This window comes from Ochotona curzoniae, unplaced genomic scaffold (assembly GCF_017591425.1).
Source record: "Ochotona curzoniae isolate NIBS_2020 unplaced genomic scaffold, NIBS_Ocur_1.0 contig_2457, whole genome shotgun sequence".
Lineage (NCBI taxonomy): Eukaryota > Metazoa > Chordata > Mammalia > Lagomorpha > Ochotonidae > Ochotona > Ochotona curzoniae.
Window position 1 is genome coordinate 416,186 of NW_024465464.1, and position 18,453 is coordinate 434,638.

Consider the following 18,453-nt stretch of genomic DNA (forward strand, 5'->3'; position numbering starts at 1 on the left):
TCGTTTCCATCCCTACGTTCGATTATACTAAGTCTCTCAGCACTATTTGCTTCCTCCTGCTTTCCAGAAACTCGCTTTCCCGTTTCTGTTTCTCTTTGGCTGGGGTCACGTGTGTTCCTCCTCTGGGGTGCAGGCGCCAAGCGGGGCGCAGGGGACTGGTGAGAGGCTGCGTCCGAGCACCGCTTCGAGGTAGTGAGAGGCCCGGTCCCTGCTCCCCTAGAGGCCAGTCTGCAGCACCGTCCAGCTGTCCCTCTCCAGTCCCTCCCGGCCCGGGCGAGGCGTGGTGGGGCGGACCGGGGCGGGGCGAGCCGTCGGGGCACCCGGGGCGTGCGCGCACTCCAGAAAGGAAGCCGAGGGCGCCGGAGCTGCGTTCGCGCGCTGCAAACTCACGGACGGGGACTTCGCGCCCGGCGCGCGGCGGCGGCTGCCCGGTGAGTACCCTCTCCTGCTGCCCGCGCTCTCCACTCGGGCACTTCCGTGGGAGTCCAGCTCTCCCCCGGGGGCCGGAGCCAGCTCGCCTGCGCCGAGGGGAACCCTGGGGGAGCGGCGGGAAGCTGGGCCGCACGGTGCCACCCGTGGCGCCTCCGCCCGAGGCCGCCTCGCCCTCCGGGTCTGCCTCGGGGGTGGCCGGGACACTGCCCAAAGGGCAGCCCCGGTGCAGTGGGCCCTAAACTAACCGAAGCGGCGCGCCCCTTGGGGGGCAGGAAGCGGCACTCTCTCTTCGACACGTGGCCAGCGCCGAGGCAGCAGCGTTTGGCCCCGCGTGGGCAGGCTGGGGCTAGGGTGGGGTGAGGCCCCTGGGCTAACTCCAGAGTTGGGAAGACTGATGGTTGGGGCCGGTCCGGGCCTCCCACATCCGTGGCAGGTGGCTCAAGTGAGGACGTACCAAGGGGATGCGGCGGCCCCGCCAACGGCTTGCTGCGGTTTGAAATGATGTTCAGATGGCAGCTCTCAGAAATCAGTTTGTTGAGTGTGCTGAGTGACTGAATGCCCCCAGACGTTCCTGGGAGACCCTCACCGCCTGGTGGTCCAGCTGTTAACATTTCTTCAAGGAGCCTGTGCATCTGGCGCAGGGGTCACGGGGTTCCTGAGGGCACGGTAGTGGTGGCAGTGAGGAAGTGGCTTGAACAACATAAAGGAGGCCTCCTGGAATGGCGGTGGCCTTCAGGTGGCAGGGCCAGGGAGGCCCAGGGTGGGGACCAGCTTTGAGCTTTCCTGGCAGCTGTGTGACTGCTGCGCTGCTCCTTCTGTCCTCAGCTGGCCTCCCAGCAAGGGAGCTGGGGGAAGCCCCGAGAGCTGTTTTTCCACATTCCATCTCCACCCAGGCAGGGCACGTGCCCACTCGCGGAGATGGAGATGCCGACACGTCTCCTGGGCCCAGGGCTGCGCCTCAGCTGAGCAGACCCCGAACCCGGAGCCTAGAGTCCTCCGGAAGATAGCAAACAACCACCGGGGGAAGAGACGGTGGCCTCGGAGCCCCAGGACAGCGGCTTGGGAATTGTCCGTGGGCAGAGCACTGGCGTGACATGTGGTATCGGTGCCTTCACGGGAGTGGCATTCCAGTGTCCTGTCTGGAGTGCGGGGTGCAGGGGTGAGCGGGAAGCTATGTCAGCGTTCAAAGCTCAACACCATTGAAGAGAATGAGAAGTTTTTGGGGGTGGCACGCATGTGCCAGGCAGCACGGTTGGTCTACAAGAAGACTCGCCCTGGAGAGCTGCGGCTGCTGAGGCACTGCTCCCCGGTCACCAGGTGGGCATTGCGGAGGGCAGCTTGGGCAGCAGTGCCCTCCCCAGCGCCTCTCCGACGGCTGCTCAGCTGCTACATCTGCAAGCCACAGAGGAGCAGCTAAGTGAGGCTGCAGGGGGGTAAAGGGGGTGGTGAGTGATAAGCGGGGAGCTTGCTGTGTGCCACCAGAGAGAAGGCAACAGTTAGTTGGCACTAATCAGAGACCAGGCTGGTATCCAGCAAGGAGAGGCGCTAGCCCAGAGTCACAACCGAGGGCATCAGACTCCACACCCCAGGCTGTGCCGCCAGCTTGGGGTCCCCCCCACTTCCATGCCACAGGCTGTACTGCCAGCTTGGGGTCCCCCGCCCGACTTCCATGCCACAGGCTGTACTGCCAGCATGGGGACCCAGGCGTCCCACTGCCCCGTGTCTCCAGCGTGGTCTCTCCATCATCACATGCCTGCCTGTTAGGACTCACGGCGAGCAGGACCACGCTCTTCCTTGTCCCAGCCTCCGCCGCTAAGGGAGCCCAGGGGACGGGCTAGGAGGCAGTGCAAGGGCACCTAGCCGGTGCCCAGGGCCCTTCCCCCTCGCATCTCCTTCCTCCGCCTCTCTTAGTCAGAAAGGGGAAGTTTCACATGAAAACACAAACAAGATGGTTGAAGTGAGCTGCCAAGCTGCCGTTTCTGGGGGTGCTGTCGCCTCGCCGAGTGGATTCTTGGCTGGCTTTTCAGTTGCTGGGTCAGTGGGCCGAAAAGCCAGCAGCTAAGAAAACGAGAGCGTGGAGCACACGGGTATTCTCGGCTTGAGGCTTTTTGCGGGGAGAAGGTGAGAGTTTGAAAGGGAAGCCTGCAGCCCACAGGAAGTGGGGGTCAACCCATTGGAGGAACGGACCTTCTGACCTGGTGGACGTGTGTGGGTGCCCTTGGTGGTGGCCGGGGGGCGGAAGGTGGCTGCAGAGACGAGACGTGTCACCCAGGGCTGCCTGCTCACGACAGCGGGGAAGAGGCTCCTGGGCACGACCACAAACCCCCTTGGAGCCGTGCAGCTTGGGCCAAGAGCAGTGTGTGTGTGTGTGTGTGTGTGTGTGTGTGTGTGTTGTCCAACTTGCTGAATCTCCCTGTGTTTGTCATATAGATGCCCCCTTGCTATGATTTCTTCTTGATAAACTCACATCTGAGTGCAAATACTCAGAGTCAAAAATACATCTGGGGCAGGCATTTGACCTGGGTCCCTGGGTCCCACAGTGTCCCACAGCCAGGGGCTGGGCCCCCATGTCCCACATGGAGAAGCTGGGTCCCCGTGTCCCACAGGCAGGAGCTGGGTCCCTGTGTCCCGCAGTGTCCCACAGGCAGGAGCTGGGTTTGGTGCTCAGCTCTAACCTCCTGGGAATGCAGGCGCTTGAGAGCAGCAGAGATGACTCAAAGGATTAGGGTCCTGCCGTCCACGTAGAAAGCCTGGGTTAAGTTCCTGACTGCCCGCTGCCCGAGGCAGCCACAGCTGACACAGGCACCGGGAGAGTTAAGCCAGTGGGTGCATGGGAACCCACTCTTGTGTCTGCTTTCAAATGAAAATACTATTTTATTTCAAAGATTTATTTGTTTTTATTGGAAAGTCAGCTATACAGAGAGGAAGATCTTCCAGCCGCTGGTTCACTCACCAAGTAGCTGCAACGGCCGGAACTGAGCCGATCTGAAGCCAGGAGCTAGGAGCCTCTTACGGGGCTCCCTCGTGGGTGCAGAGTCCCAACTGCACCCTTCCTCAACTGCTTTCCCAGGGCACGAGCAGGGAGCTGGAAGGGAAGCGGGGCCACCAGGACACGAAACGGTACCCATGATGGGATCCTAGGTGCATGCAAGACAACGACTTTAGCCACTAGGCTATTGCAGCAGGCCCTAAAGAAAGATTTTAAAGCATCAAGTGTACCAAATGAAACACACACTATAGCGCAGCCTGGGGGGCAGTTGGGCACAGGCGTCTCCCGGGAAGTCTGCTCTGTAATGAGGGCTGTGAAGCTTGCCGTCCCTGCGTGAGGGGCAGAGTGGCTGCATGGGTCCACTTTCCCCTGGTAAAGTGAAAGTAGTTTCAGTCGAACTGTCCTAAGTTGGGGTACTAGCTCATAATGCATGCGGTTTTTTTCTGTAAGAATGTTAGGTAGAAGCCCCAACATGTCATTGGCGTGCGCACCTGTGTTCAGCTGACTGCCACCCTGGAGCTGGGCGGGACATTTTCTAGGAGCTCCCCCTTGGATCTTCCATGCCCTCTCAACCCACAGAGAGAGGAGGGAGACCTTTATTTATTTATTTATTTATTTTTACTTAAGTTTGCTTATTTTTGTTGGAAAGGCAGATTTAGAGAGAGAAGGAGAGACAGAAAGGTTTTACATCACTCGTTCACACCCAAATGGCTGTAATGGCTGGAGCTGAGCCAATCCGAAGCCAGGAGCTTCTTCTGGGTCTCCCACGCGGGTTCAGGGCCCCAAGGCTTTGGGCTGTCCTCGACTGCTTTCCCAGGCCACAGGCAGGGAGCTGGATGGGAAGTGGAGCTGCCGGGATTAGAACCGGCACCCGTATGGGGTCCCAGCGCTTACAAGGCAAGGCTTTAGCCATTGAGCCATTGTTCTGGGTCTGGGAGGAGTCTTTTCAATGACCGTTGCATGCTGGGTACCGTCCATGTTTCTCATGAGGTCGCATAGGCGGGGACTATCCCTTATTACAGGAGGGATGGGTGAGGTGGCCTTATAGGTCCAAGGGCAGACATGACCTCAGTAACTTGAGGAGTTCCTCTGGATGGTAGTGGTGCATAAGCCTTTTGATTTACTTACTTAAAAATAAAAAAGACTTGTCTGAAAGAATGACAGAAGGGGTGGAGGCCCTGGCTAGGTCTAGTGTAGTCCAAAGCCTGGCACTCCGCCCAGCTCTCCTCCGGTGCTGATGGAGACCTAAGTTCTTGGGCCGTCCTCCGCTGTGTGTCCAGGCGCAGTGACAGGGAGCGGGTTCAGAAGCAGAGCCACTGGGATTTGGACCAGCTCTCCTGGGGGCTGCAGGTGTCATGAGCAGCTGCTGCTGCTGAACTTGCCGTGCCACAAGCCTGGTCCCCACAAGCCTTAGTAGGCAGATAAAATTGAGGCGTGCAGCTTCCCTGGAGTGCAGAGCTCAGAGGTCTCAAGGGACAAGGGATGGAAAAGGGCTGTGGCATGAAGACAGGTACCCAGGAGGCAGCAGACACGTGTGCCCCTTCCCCCAGATCCATCCAGGCCTGTTGATCCGTGGCCGAGGAACTCAGACCCAGTGAATCTAAGATGCCTCTGGAACGTACGTGCCTCAGTGTGGAGGCGGTTGGCTTCATGCATGAGTCCCCAGCCCCGCCCCGCCCTCAGCAGCCACGCTCTGCTTGGCTCAGGGTGTTATTCATCCGGAAACACCAGCTGTGAAGTCAGATCTGGCATTGGTGGGGGCTGAGAGAGGCCTCGGCATCTCCCAGAGTCAAGAAAGGAGGAGGCCCCTCTGGTATGAAGTTAGAAGAACTGCCTCACCTGGTCCTCTAACTGATGGCAGGCCGGCTGGCCCTGAGCGCTGTGCCAGCACAGCCGTGGCGAGGCTTCCTCTGGCGGCCCGTCACCCTGCCTGCTGCTGGGCGTCTCCGTTCCCGTTGCATCCCATGCCTGACTGCACCTGTGGCCCGGGCACAGCCCTAACTGGCTCCTCACTCCTAACCCTGGTGTCTGCTGCCTCCCCCCACCGCCCCAAAAGCTGCCCTTTCTTTCCCAAGTTCCTCCTCACACCCAGGGGAGGACAGTGCTGCCTTTGGAACCCCTGTGAAGCGATCTTTCTGTCACCTTGACCAATGACCGCCCTGGCAGTGTCTTCAGCGTGGGTTATGATGCAGGTGACCATGCGGGAGGCTCCTCTGTCCCTGCGCTGTCCCTCTTGCCCTCGCTTGAGATCACACAGCAGAAGGCTTCGCTTTGCGTCCCAGCCCTGCTCCTCAGATTTCGGCTTTCTGTTCCTGTATACCGTGGGAGGCACCTGCGCCATGCTGGTGACTGGGTCCATGTTGCACGTGCGGGTCACCTGCGGGAAAGTCCTGGACACCGTAGGCATTGAGGGAGTGAGCCAGGACATGGGGCAGCGCTCTCTGGGACTTGTAAATGAGTGAATAAAGTTTAAAAACTGAACTCATTTTGAATGCATTTCACATCCTGTAAGTTGCATCCAGTTTCAAGTGCAGAGTTGGCAGGTTTTGACTGTGTGTGCAGGCATCACCACAGTTTCATTTTAGGACAAGACCCAAGAAATATTTTCACAACCTCGGTCATTTCACATTCTTCCCACCCTGTAGACCTGGGCACTCCTAATTTTTTCTCTGTGGCCTTACGTCCTGCTCTGGATTCTTCATGCGAATGCAATCATGCACCATTTGTATTATTATTTTATTTGAAAGGCTTATTTATTTCAAAGGCAGGGAGACAGAGAGAAAGAGAGCCACCATCCCCTGGTCTTCCATGAGGCTGATAGAGCCCCAAGTCCTGAGGTCATTTTCTGCCAGTTTCCAAGGTGCCTGAGTAGGAAGCTGGCTGGCTTGGAAGTGGAGTAGCGGGAACTTGAACCGAAGATCTAATACACTCTGCTGATGCCGAAGATGAAGACTCAACTCGCCGCCCTGCGAGGCTGGCCCCACTATGTATTCTTTTGTAAATACTCTTTTCCTTTCACTTAGCACACGTTTTTTAAGGGTCATCTATGCTGTAGCCTAGAGCGCTGTCATTCCTTCCATGGCCAAGTAATTTCCACTGACATAACTATACTACTTTTCATAAAGATTTATTTTTATTGGAAAGGCAGCCAGGAGAGACAGAGAGGAAGAGCTTCCGTCCGACGATTCACTCCCCTAGCGGCCACAATGGCTGGTGCTGCGCCGATGCGAAGCCGGGAACCTCTTAGGGGTCTCCTGTTGCTGTCCTGCAGTGATGGACTTGGTGCACCGAGCCATATTAATGACACGCGTGGAATACGTCTTGGTGAGATAGCCAAAGTTTATTAACAGAGTCTGGTTTTTAAAAGGAGGTTGTTACGGGCCCCGGCGTGATGGCCTAGTGGCTAAAGTCCTCACCTTGCATGCACCACCATCCCATATGGGCGCCAGTTCTGGTCCTGGCAACCCAGCTTCCCATCCAGCTCCCTGCTTGTGGCCGGGGGGGAGGGAGTGGCAGTCGAGGATGGCCCAAAGCCTTGGAACCCTGCACCCGCGTGGGAGACCCAGAAGAGCTCCTGGCTCCTGTCTTCGGATTGGCCCAGCTCCAGCGGTTGCGACTGCTTGGGGAGTGAATCATCGGGCGGAAGATCTTCCTCTCTGTCTCTCCTCCTTCTGTATGTCCACCTTTCCAACTAAAAAAAAAAAAAGAGGTTGTCATGTAGGCACTCAGGAAAGGGAGTTTTAAGCCATTTTCATCTCAACAGCAAGATACAGTTCCCAAAGCACAGCTTGTTCCTCTAGAAGGTTCTCTAGCTCAACCTGTGAACCAGGATGTATCTTGCTCATTCATCTCCTTATCAATTGCTCCTGGCACCTTTCGGGGAGGGGGGGAATGCAACTGGCTACTGTCCCCCACAATAGCAAAGATTTTGAATGTCCTTCTGCAATTCCCCAGGTGACCCCCAATGGCCAGTGTTGCACAGATCCAAAGCCAGGAGCCAGGAACTTCCTCCAGGTCTCCCACATGGGTGCAGGGTCCCAAGGCTTTGGGTCGTCCTCACCTGCTTTCCCAGGCCACAAGCAGAGAGCTGGATGAGAAGTGGAGTTGCCGGGATTAGAACCAGCGCCCATATGGGATCCTGGCGTGTTCAAGGTGAGGACTTTAGCCACTAGGCTACCAGACCAGGCCCTCAATATTTATTTTTCCTAAAAGAATTACACAGAGAGGGAGAGATGACAGGGAGAGACCTTCCATTCACATGGCCCCAAAGGTCAGAGCTGGGCTCGTCCGCAGCAGGGAGCCAGGAGCATCTTCCCAGTCTCCCATGCGGGTACAGAGGGCCCAAACACTTGGGCCATCCCCTGATGCTTTCCCAGGACCTTAGGAGGGAGCCAGATTGGAAGTGCTACAACCAGGACTCTAACCAGTGGCCATAGGTGGAGAGTCAGCATGCTATACCTCCACACCAGTCCAAGTAACAACTTTTGAAATCAGGAAGTGTGCGTGCACCAACTTTGGACAAGATGGGCTATTCTTGAAAATGTCTTACGTGGGGCTGGTGTTGTGGTATGACCAGATAAGTTGCCACCTGTTACATCAGCATCCCATTTGGTAGCCAGCTCGCCTCTCAGCTGCTTCGCTCTTGCTCCAGCTCCTGCCTGAGAAAGCAGCAGAAGTTGGCCCAAGTCCTTCGGCCCTTGTACCCATGTGGGAAACTTATCTGAAGCCCCCAGCTCCTGGCTTTGGCCTGGACTAACCCAGGCCATTTGCAGTTCCTGGGGGAGTAATCCAATGGCTGAATGATCTCTTTGTAACTACCGGTAAAATAAATAACTCTTAAAAAGCCTTATGCATGGGCCCGGCCGTGTGGCCTAGCAGCTAAAGTCCTCGCCTTGAATGCGCCCCAGGATCCCATATGGGCGCCGGTTCTAATCCCGGCAGCGCCACTTCCCATCCAGCTCCCTGCTCGTGGCCTGGGAAGGCAGTCGAGCAAGGCCCAAAGCTTTGGGATCCTGCAGCCATGTGGGAGACCTGGAAGAGGTTCCTGACTCCTGGCTTCGGATCAGCGCAGCACCGGCCATTGCGGCTCACTTGGGGAGTGAATCATTGGATGGAAGATCTTCCTCTCTGTCTCTCCTCCTCTCTGTATATCTGACTTTGTAATAAAAATAAATAAATCTTTTTTTTTTTAAAGCCTTATGCATGTCCAAGAATGTCAGGGATCCTTGGTCACTTTCTCCAAAAAATGCCAAGGGAGATTTCTTCGGAATTGTTGCATTCATGGCTCAGTTGGCAGGCTGTTACTAACTTCACAATGCTGTGCTCCAATCCATGAACATGGGGTAGTTTTTCAGATATTTGCTTTCTTTCAACAGTGTGTGTAGTTTGTACAAGTCTGATGTCTTTTTATGAAATGTATTTTTTAAATGTTCATTTTTTTTTTAAAAACTTTGATCTGTTTTGGAAGGCAGAGAGAACTGTCTTCCAGCCTCTGATCCGCTCCACGGATGCCTACAGTGGCCGGGCTGAGCCGGGCTGAGCTCGGGATACCACCTGGCTCTCCTGAGGATGACGAGAGCCTGAGAACTTAGCCACCAGCTTCTGCCTCTCTGGATGAATTCACAGGAAGTGGAGTAGCCAGGACTTGGACCAGGTACTTCATTATTGCATAGGGGCATCCCATGCAGCATCTTTTTTTTTTTAGAGTTTATTTATTTTTATTGGAAATTCAGATATACAGAGAGGAAGAGAGACAAAGACGAAGATCTTCTGTAGTAGCCACAAGTAGCCACAACCCCCGGAGTTGAGCTTATCCGAAGCCAGGAGCTTCTTCTTCCAGGTCTCCCACGCAGGGGCTCAAGGCTTTGGGCCGTCCTCGACTGCTTTCCCAGGCCACAAGCAGGGAGCTGGATGGGAGACGGGGCCGTTGGAATTAGAACCAGTGCCCATATGGGATCCTGGTACAAGCAAGGTGAGGATTTTAGCCACCATGCTACTGTGCCGGGCCCCCAAGCAACATCTTAACTGCTACACTGAACGCTACCCCAATTTCATTTTGGGTTGTTTATTGCCATTGAATAAAAACATAACAAATCCTGTAAATACTTACATTGTGCAACCTTGTTGAACCCATTTATTAGTTTTTGAATTGGGTCTTTGGACTTTTCTGTATAGAAAACTGTATGCAATCCATTAAATTCAAAGCCTCCGGTTGATTCCAGAGGGCAGTCGGGCTGGATCACGCCTGGGTGATCGGTCTGTGGCCCCATGCCCTTGGAACGCTCCTGGGTGATCAGTCTGTGGCCACATGCCCTTGGAACGCTCCTGGGTGATCAGTGTGTGGCCCCATGCCCTTGGAACGCTCCTGGGTGATTGGTCTGTGGCCCCATGCCCTTGGAACGCTCCTGGGTGATTGGTCTGTGGCCCCATGCCCTTGGAACACTCTGGGTGATTGGTCTGTGGCCCCATGCCCTTGGAACGCTCCTGGGTGATTGGTCTGTGGCCCCATGCCCTTGGAACGCTCCTGGGTGATTGGTCTGTGGCCCCATGCCCTTGGAACACTCTGGGTGATCGGTCTGTGGCCCCATGCCCTTGAAGTTGGAGGAAGGTGAACAGTCAGGTGGAATATTTGTATATCAGAGGAGTTTCCCAGGTGTTTGCAGACAGCTGTAGGGGCTGGAGATCAGACTTGGCCTAGGTGTGAAGGAGGTGGCCCGGACCAACGTCCTCAGCTCCAGCTGCCTTCTTTGCAGATGTGTCCCAGCCAGGCCAAGCGAAGGCAAGCCCCACAGTTTCTCTTTAAGAGTGACAGCTCTTCCCATCCCCAAATCTCCAGGGAAAGATACCGTATGATGCTTCGCAGGATGAGAACTTGTGCGGTCAACGCTGGTGGGAGGAGCCCATGTGGCGGGGAAACCTGTGCGGTCCCTGGCTCAGGGAGGGAGGCTGCCTGGGCTCCGAGCCCAGCGGTCCAGCTCTGCCCTCAGCTAACTGGGCTCTCCCCCTTGTGTTCCTGCAGCACTCAGCTCTTGCTTTTCTGTTCGGGAAAGGGAATATTAGAACTGGGAGGCACCTTGGGAATTCATCTTATTAAGAAACAGGTTATGCCTTCATGCCCGTTCCGTCATGAATTACTTGGTTGAAGAAAATATTTGAGACCTGTTTGATTCATCATTTTAGATTTGTATAAAGATAATTTCATTTAAAATCATCTTCCAGGACCGCCTGGTGGCATAATAGGCTAATCCTCCACCTCTAGTGTCGGCATCCTGTATGTTCACTGGTTCAAGTCCTGACGGCTTCCCTTTTAAAGAGTTATTTATTTTTATGGGCAAGTCAGATATACAGAGTATTAGCTTTTTCCCACAAACCCAAGACGCCAGACGCAGCAGGTGAGCCACCCGGAAGGCCTTTATTCCAGCAAGGGAGGTAGTGTGGGACAGGGGGAAGTGAGAGCAGAGAGACAAAGAATAGAGCAGAAGGAGAGACAGAGATGAGCGGAGAGGGGGAACAAAGGAGAGAGGCACCTCTTATGGCCTCGGGGGAGGGAGCTAGGGAGTGTGGGGCTCGGGGATTGGCAGAGGCGGCTGTGGGTGGACACCAGGAGTATACGCTTCGAGGGATTGGTGGGGTGTGCACCTTTTACCTGAAGGTCTCTAAGCTTGATTAGCCAAGTGGCCTTTAAGGGGGTTGAGAGCTAGGAGGTTTACGGCAGTGCTGGGTAACTAGGTATTCAGTGGACCGAGGGGATTTAAGGCGGCACTAGGCTAGCAGGTATTCAGGGTGGCACCGAGTCTAGGCTGGTGGGTCCAGTCCTCAGAGCCCCTCCTCACACAGAGAAGGAGAGACAGAGAGGACAAAGACACTACAATAGCCTGAAAATCCACACAGGTCTTCCATTCAAGATCTGCAATAAAAGCAACACGGGGGAGCAGTAGGATGCTGGAGTTGCAAATGGTGCAGCGGCCAGAGCTGCGCCAATCTGAAGCCAGGAGCCTGGAGCCTCTTCCAGACTTATTATTGTTGTTGTTGTTGTTGTTGTTGTTGGAAAGTCAGATTCACAGAAAGAAGGAGAGACAAAGAAAAAATATGTTTCATCCGCTGATTCACTCCCCAAGTGGCCACAATGGCTGAGTTGAGCTGATCCAAAGCCAGGAGCCAGGAGCTTCTTCTGGGTCTCCCCCGCAGGTGCAGGGTCCCAAGGCTTTGGGCTGTCCTTTCTCAGGCCGCAAACGGGGAACTGGAAGGGAAGTGGAGCAACCAGGATATGAACCGGCACCTGTGTGAGATCCTGGCGCGTGCAAGGCAAGGACTTTAGCCACTAGGCTACTTCGCCAGGCCGGGACACTTGCCATGATTTTTAATATCTTGAGTCCAAAAGGAAGCTATGAAACATGGCTCAGGCTTAGCCAAGTTTACTTGGTTTTGTGTGCGTGTTTTATTACAGATGCCTTTCTCTTAAAAAAAAAAAAAAAAAAAAAAAAGATTATTTTCTGTGCAGTTCACCTGGACGGCACAGCAATTCTGGGCCCTTTATGTTTTATTATGGTCTTCAGGTTTTTAGTAGTGGGGGTCAAAGAGCAAAGGTTCGTTTATGGAGGAGTAAGGGTTGCTGGTTTCGTTAATAGATAACCGAGTCTGGGCTCACAGGATTCACCTTTTGACATTGCCTTCCAGTGACTGAACCCTACCTCTAGCAAAGGAAAAAAAAAAATGTTAGGGCGTTTTATAGCTGGCGTGGGCCTTGCTCAGGACCCCCGGAGAGTGGCAGGGGCTGAGCCACCCGCCTTCTGGGGAGAGCACAGGGTCAGCCTGATGACTTCCGGTCAGAGCTGCGTGTCGTGGGGGCGTGGCACTCTGCACAGCCACTCCCGCAGGCGTCCCTTGGTTGTGCATCTTTCGGCCAGGCGCTGCTAAAGTGCACATTCGGAGATTGTGGGAGCAGTGGGAAAAGTCTTTGCCGCATAAAATACACGTTTATCCCCAGGAGGAATGCCGAGAGTACTTGCTAGGAAGTTCAATGTAGTGACCCCAAAGGAGGGCTCGACAGTGCACGCTCCCCGTGTTAGTGGTCAGAAAAAGAAGTTGATCGGAGGTAGTCCCTCTCTGCCCCTTATAGATGATTGGAGGGATTGTGTGTGTGTGTGCGCGCGTGTGTGTTCAACAAAGGACAGGATCGGAGCCTCGTGGGCAGGGATCCCACTGGCTGTTTTGAATTGGCAATGATTCAGAGGAAAACACTTGGGCCCCAGTGCAGTAGCCTAGTGGCTAAATCCTCACCTTGCATGCTCTGGGATCCCATATGGGCGCCGGTTCGTGTCCCAGTTCCTCCACTTCCCATCCAGCTCCGTGCTTGTGGCCTGGGAATGCAGTCAAGGTCGGAACAAAGCCTTAGGGCCAGTGTTGTGGCATAGCACATTAAATCTCTGCCTGCAACCCCAGGCATCCTATATGGAGTCTCAGCTGCTCCACTTCCCATCCAGCTTCTTGCTGATGTGCATGGGAAAGCAGCAGAGGATGGCTCAAGTGCTTTAGATAAATAAAACAAATCTTTTAAAAATGTGATTTCAGGGGCCAGTGCTGGTAGCGTGGCAGCTAATTCGTTGCCTGTGCTGTTGGCATCCGTATGGGCATCAGTTATGTCAGCTGTTCCATTTCCCATCCAGATCCCTGTGTCTGGCCTAGGAAGGCAGCGAAGGGTGGCCCATGTGCCTGGGCCCTGCTCCCAGGTGAAAGATTTGAATGGACTTCCAAGCTCCTGACCTCAACCCGGCCCAGTCCCAGCCACTGTAGCCATTTGGGGAGTGAACCTTCAGATGGAAAAAAAAATCTCTCTCTCTCCCTGTTTCCCTATCTCTGTAACTCTTCCTTCCAAACAAATACATATATCTTTAATTTAAAAAAAAAAAAGGTTTATTTTAGAGTTTGGTGCAGTAGCCTAGCGGCTAAAGTCCTCACTTTGCACGCACCAGGGTCCCATATGGGTGCTGGTTTTAATCCCAGCGGCCCTGCTTCCCATCCAGCTCCCTGCTTGTGGCCTGGGAAAGCAGTCGAGGACGGCCCGAAGCCTTGAGATTCTGCACCCACGTGAGAGACCTGGAGGAAGGTCCTGGCTCCTGGCTTCGGATCAGCTCAGCTTCAGCCGTTGTGGCCACTTGGGGAGTAAAACAGTGGACAGAAGGTCTTTCTGTATCTCCTTTTCTCTGTGTATCTGACTTTCTAATAGAAATGAATAAAATAAATCTTTCCCAAAAATATTTCAGAGGCCAGCATCAGTAGCATAGCAAGCTAGTTCTCTGCCTATGGTGCTGGCATCGTATATGGACGACAGGTTGTATCCCAGCTGCTCTACTTCTAATCCAGCTCCCCGCTCCTTGTCGGGAAAGCAGTGGAGGATGGCCAGAGCCTTGGGATCCTGCATGAGGAAGGCTGGGAGGAAGCTCCTGCCTCCCAGCCCCAGCCCAGCCCATCTCTGGCCATCGCAACCATTTGGGGAGTGAACCCATGGATGGACATTCTGTCTCTCTCTTTCTCTCCCCCACTTCTCTGTAACTCCAGTACAATAAATCAATATTTAGAAGAAAGTTTTGTTGCAGAAAGGAAAAAAACAAATTTCCCAGAATTCCCATCTGCTGGTTTTACTCCCCGGATGCCTGCAGTGGCCGGGGCTGGGCCAGGCTGGAGCCAGGAGATGAGCGCTCAGTGCAGGCTTCCCAGGAGGGGGCGCTGGATCCCAAGCACTGGAACTGTCACTGCTGGCCACCTGCCACGCGCACCCCCACGCCCCGAAGCTGCATGATCAGAACGCTGGAGTCCAGAGAGGAGCCAAGAGTTGAACCCAGCTTCCCAGTGTGGGGCACTGTAACTGCTGCACTGAGCAGCTGTTCCCATGAAACATTTGTAAATGGTGTCTGTTTATCAGAAGCCCCTTCTCCCCACCGTGCGCGCGCGCGCACACACACCTAAATTTGTAAAAGTTCAGCCTAAAGAATCTGAATTTTTCTGAATTGTGTGCGTAGAAGATTCGCCTGGTTGAAATAACCTGGTCTTCTCCCCACCTCCCCCATCCCAGGTCATCTCAGAGACAGAACGAGAGAGCCCCTATCTGCTTGTTCGCTGTTCAGATGCCATGAATGGCTGGGCTGGACCAAAGCGGCGCTCTCACTCCCGTGAGGCCATGGGAAACGGGTGCCGCGCCCTGGGCTCTCGCGGGAAGCTGGAAACAGGAACTGGGGCAGCAATGAGAGCCAGGCACTCCTGGGCCAGGTGGGCCCCCGGAAGGCCAAGCACCTGCTCCCGGCCCACTTTAGCTAGAGTTCGGTGGCGTCAGTTACATTCCCGTTGCCAGCAGTCTTTCATCTTTCTAAACTGAAACTCTGAATTAAACATGATGGCTCCGTTTCTGACCTGTTCCCAGCCCCCGGCATGCATGGCCACTTTTGTATGTGAATTTGATTATTCTGAGTGATTCTATTAGAATGCCATCCCAGATTGTCCCTTTTTTCGTGACTGGCTTGTTTGGCTTTTAGCCGTTCTCTTCCAGGCTGTGGCACGCGTCGGAGTTGTGATCCTATTGTTTGTGTTTAGATTTTTAAAATTTTTATTGCAAAGTCAGATATACAGAGAGGAGGAGAGACAGAGAGGTAGATGTTCTGTGCCATGATTCACTCCCCAAAGTGACCTCAACGGCCAGCGCTACGCCAATCAGAAGCCAGGAGCCAGGAACCCACCCTCCCCCTCAGGTCTCCCACGCGGGTGCAGGGTCTCAAGGCTTTGGGCCGTCCTTGACTGCTTTCCCAGGTCACAGGCAGGGAGCTGGATGGGAAGTGGAACTGCCAGGACCAGAACCGGCACCCATATGAGATCCCGGTTTGTGCAAGGTGAGGACTTTAGCTGCTAGGCGACCGCACTGGGCCCAATCTTTTTTAAGGTTACTACATCTTGTTTTTCATTTGCTGGTGGGTACTGGGCCGTTCCTTCCTTTCAGCTAATGTGAGCAATGCCATAAAAACAATGAATGTACAAAACACTCTCCAAGAACCCCTCCTCAGTTCATTTGCCTGAACACCCAGTTTCAGAATCCAAGATGAAATGGGCCTTCTATTCCTATTTTTTATATATATAAAGGAACTGTCATTTGTGTCCTTAATTAAAAACTAGGATGTGACTGGAGATTGGCCGACAGAGTCGTGCCTTACCTGGACGCTCATTGGCTGTGATTAGAGAAACTGAAGTTGACCCCGTGTGATAGAATCCACAGAATTCTCCCAGCGAAAGAGGCTCACAGCGTGGTCGGGAAGGTCACTTCCTGACAGGCTCAGACGTGTAAGATATCAGGGGGATGTAAGAGCCTGAAGGGACGGATGAGCAGGGAGGGGTCCTGCATAAACACAGAACTCCAGGTGCACCTGCTGCAAGCAGCCGGGCAGGCAGCCTCAGTCCGGTACTTGTCTAGGAAGCCGCATTGCTGTCTGGAGTAACTTCCGGACCCCAAGTGAGTTCTGCGATTGTCAGCTGCAAATGGCCCCCAGGCTGCTTAGTCACACACACGTCCCCTGGGTCTCGCCCGCCTTCGTCTTGTGACGCACCTGTAATCGGCGAAGCTGCCCGCTTCTGCTTGAGCAGCCTGCAGCTGCCCCAGACCAGCAGCCTCCCTGGCCGGCTCGCCTGCAGCCCTGCCCGTATCCGCTGGGTCCCTGCTTGCTTTAAAATCTCCGGGTGGATCCCAGGCCAGTGCGAGCTCTGACTGCACAGTGTTTCTGCTTCTCGCTTGGGTTTCTCTCGGGAGCCTTGCGCATACCTCAGGGACGGTCCTGCGTTTCCTCACTCTCCAGATAACAAGTCGGGGAGGCTTTTCAAAAGCGCACTCGGAGATGGATGTAACTCTGGATGGAATGTTGACTGGTGGCCTCAGTAGCTGTGCAGTACTGGGTGGCTCTGAATTTGCATGGCAAATGTGAGCTTGTTTGTCAGCCCTGGGCCCAGCGCTGTTTTTATAGTAAAGAATCGCCTTTAAAGCATTCCCACAGTCAGGGAGATTGCCAAGAAAAACAGGCAGGAAAATGGACCAAAAAAGGTGCTGATAAAATTGACATGTCCCTTTAGGGTTTTTTTTTGTTTCGTTTCGTTGGTTTGGTTTTTTTGGGTTGTTGTTGTTTTGTTTTGTTTTGCCTTTCATTGTCTTTTAGCTGCTTCCTAACTCTGTAAGTTTTTCTTTTAAAGATTTTTTTTTAATTATTAGAAAGTCAGATATACAGAGAGGAGGAGAGACAGAGAGGAAGATCTTCCGTCCGATGATTCACTCCCCAAGTGAGCACAACGGCCGATGCTATGCCGGTCCGAAGCCAGGAGCCAGAAACTTCTTCCAGGTCTCCCACACGGGTGCAGGTCCCAAGGCTTTGGGCCATCCTGGACTGCTTTCCCAGGCCACAAGCAGGAAGCTGCATCAGAAGTGGAGCTGCCGGGACTAGAACTGGAGCCCGTATGGGATCCCGGGGCATTCAAGGCAAGGACTTTAGCCGCTAGGCCATGCCGCTGGGCCCTAACTCTGTTAAGTTGTTGACCATAGGCGTTCACAGAACAAAATGAAATTCTCCCGCAGTAATGCAGTCAGCCATTGCCTGGAGGACTCATTTCCTATTTCTCCGTTGCCTGTACTTACAATTCTTGGATGTCTCGATGGTTTTAACCTCTTACTGTTTCTCCCATTCAATAATGAATATTTGTCAGAATAAACCAAAAGCTCCAAAAAGAAGTTGAGTTTATGCCGACCCGTTCATCTGATGGGATTAGCCGGGCCCCCAGCACGGGACACTGGAAAGTCCTTTCTCTGCCCACTTCTTTCTCTGGTTCAGTTTGGGACATTCTGCAGCCCTGAGCCACATGGTACTTTCTGTCTTCTGGGTTCCTAATCAAGGTCAAGTTCCTTGTTCTGCTTTATCCCCTGGGCCTGTCCCTTTCCTGGCACCTGGCCCTCGCTGACCAGGTTATTGGGTAGCGTGTGCCTCTTCCCCGCAGTGGTCATTTTTGTTAAAACATTTAATAGGGTAGGAACATGTGGGCATTTTTGCCACCGTTCTGTCAGCTCTGTGCTGTGCTATACCTTGAACAAGCCCCACACGTTCGCTGGTGGGCAAACCTCACACTCAGGGTCCTGATGGGCCGGGGTGGCACAGAATTTGTTCCCAGGCTCAGGTCTAGGTAATGGGTCAGGTCTAGGCAGTGTTTGAGTGACCTGGATATTTACAACCTCTTGAGGGAGGTGGGGCAGGTACAGGCAGCTGCGGCCAACTGCAGGGACCAGGAAGCTAGGGATGACCCCAGGATGGCCACAGGGAGCCCTGCCCAGCTGAGTCACTAAGAATGTTTTTTTTTTTTTCGGGCCTGGTGGCATGGCCTAGTGGCTAAGGTCCTCGCCTTGAACGCCCCAGGATCCCATATGGGCGCCGGTTCTGATCCCGGCAGCTCCGCTTCCCATCTAGCTCCCTGCCTGCGGCCTGGGAAAGCAGTCAAGGACGGCCTAAAGCCTTGAGACCCTGCACCTGCATGGGAGACCTGGCGGAGGGTTCCCGACTCCTGGCTTCGGATCGGCATAGCATCGGCCGTTGTGCTCACTTGGGGAGTGAATCATCGGACAGAAGATCTTCCTCTCTGTCTCTCCTCCTCTCTGTATATCTGACTTTCTAATAAATAAATAAATCTTTAAAAAAAAAAGTTTTTTTTTTTCCTTCCAGCAACTCTTGGGGAAAATTGCTCCTGCGTGTGTGGCCCAAGCCTCAGCGCTGACTATGTGGGGTGGTGCTGGTCCTTGGTGAACGTGGGGATTTTGAGTTCATTTGGAGACAGTCGGCTTGCAGGGTGTGGACGAGAAAGGGGAGGCGGGAGGCGGAGTAGACACACAGTAGAAGCCATCATCCACTTCCCTTGTAGACCCCAAGGACTGGTCCTCCCTTCCAGCCCTACGCAGCAACGCGGTGGTAGGAGAGTGGGGGCGTGTCCTGCAGCATGTGGAGCAGGGGTCGGGCAGCTGTGCC

At 54.1% G+C, this 18,453-nt stretch overlaps 1 protein-coding gene across 1 annotated transcript in view; it reads left to right on the forward strand.

Moving 5' to 3' along the window:
* Positions 1-261: 261 nt before the first annotated feature.
* Positions 262-18,453, forward strand: part of BID (BH3 interacting domain death agonist) — a 33,319-nt gene continuing 15,127 nt past the window's right edge. The window contains exon 1 of the mRNA XM_040974556.1: positions 262-431. The gene's annotated coding sequence lies outside the window, so the exon portion shown is untranslated. The remainder of the gene's footprint in view (positions 432-18,453) is intronic.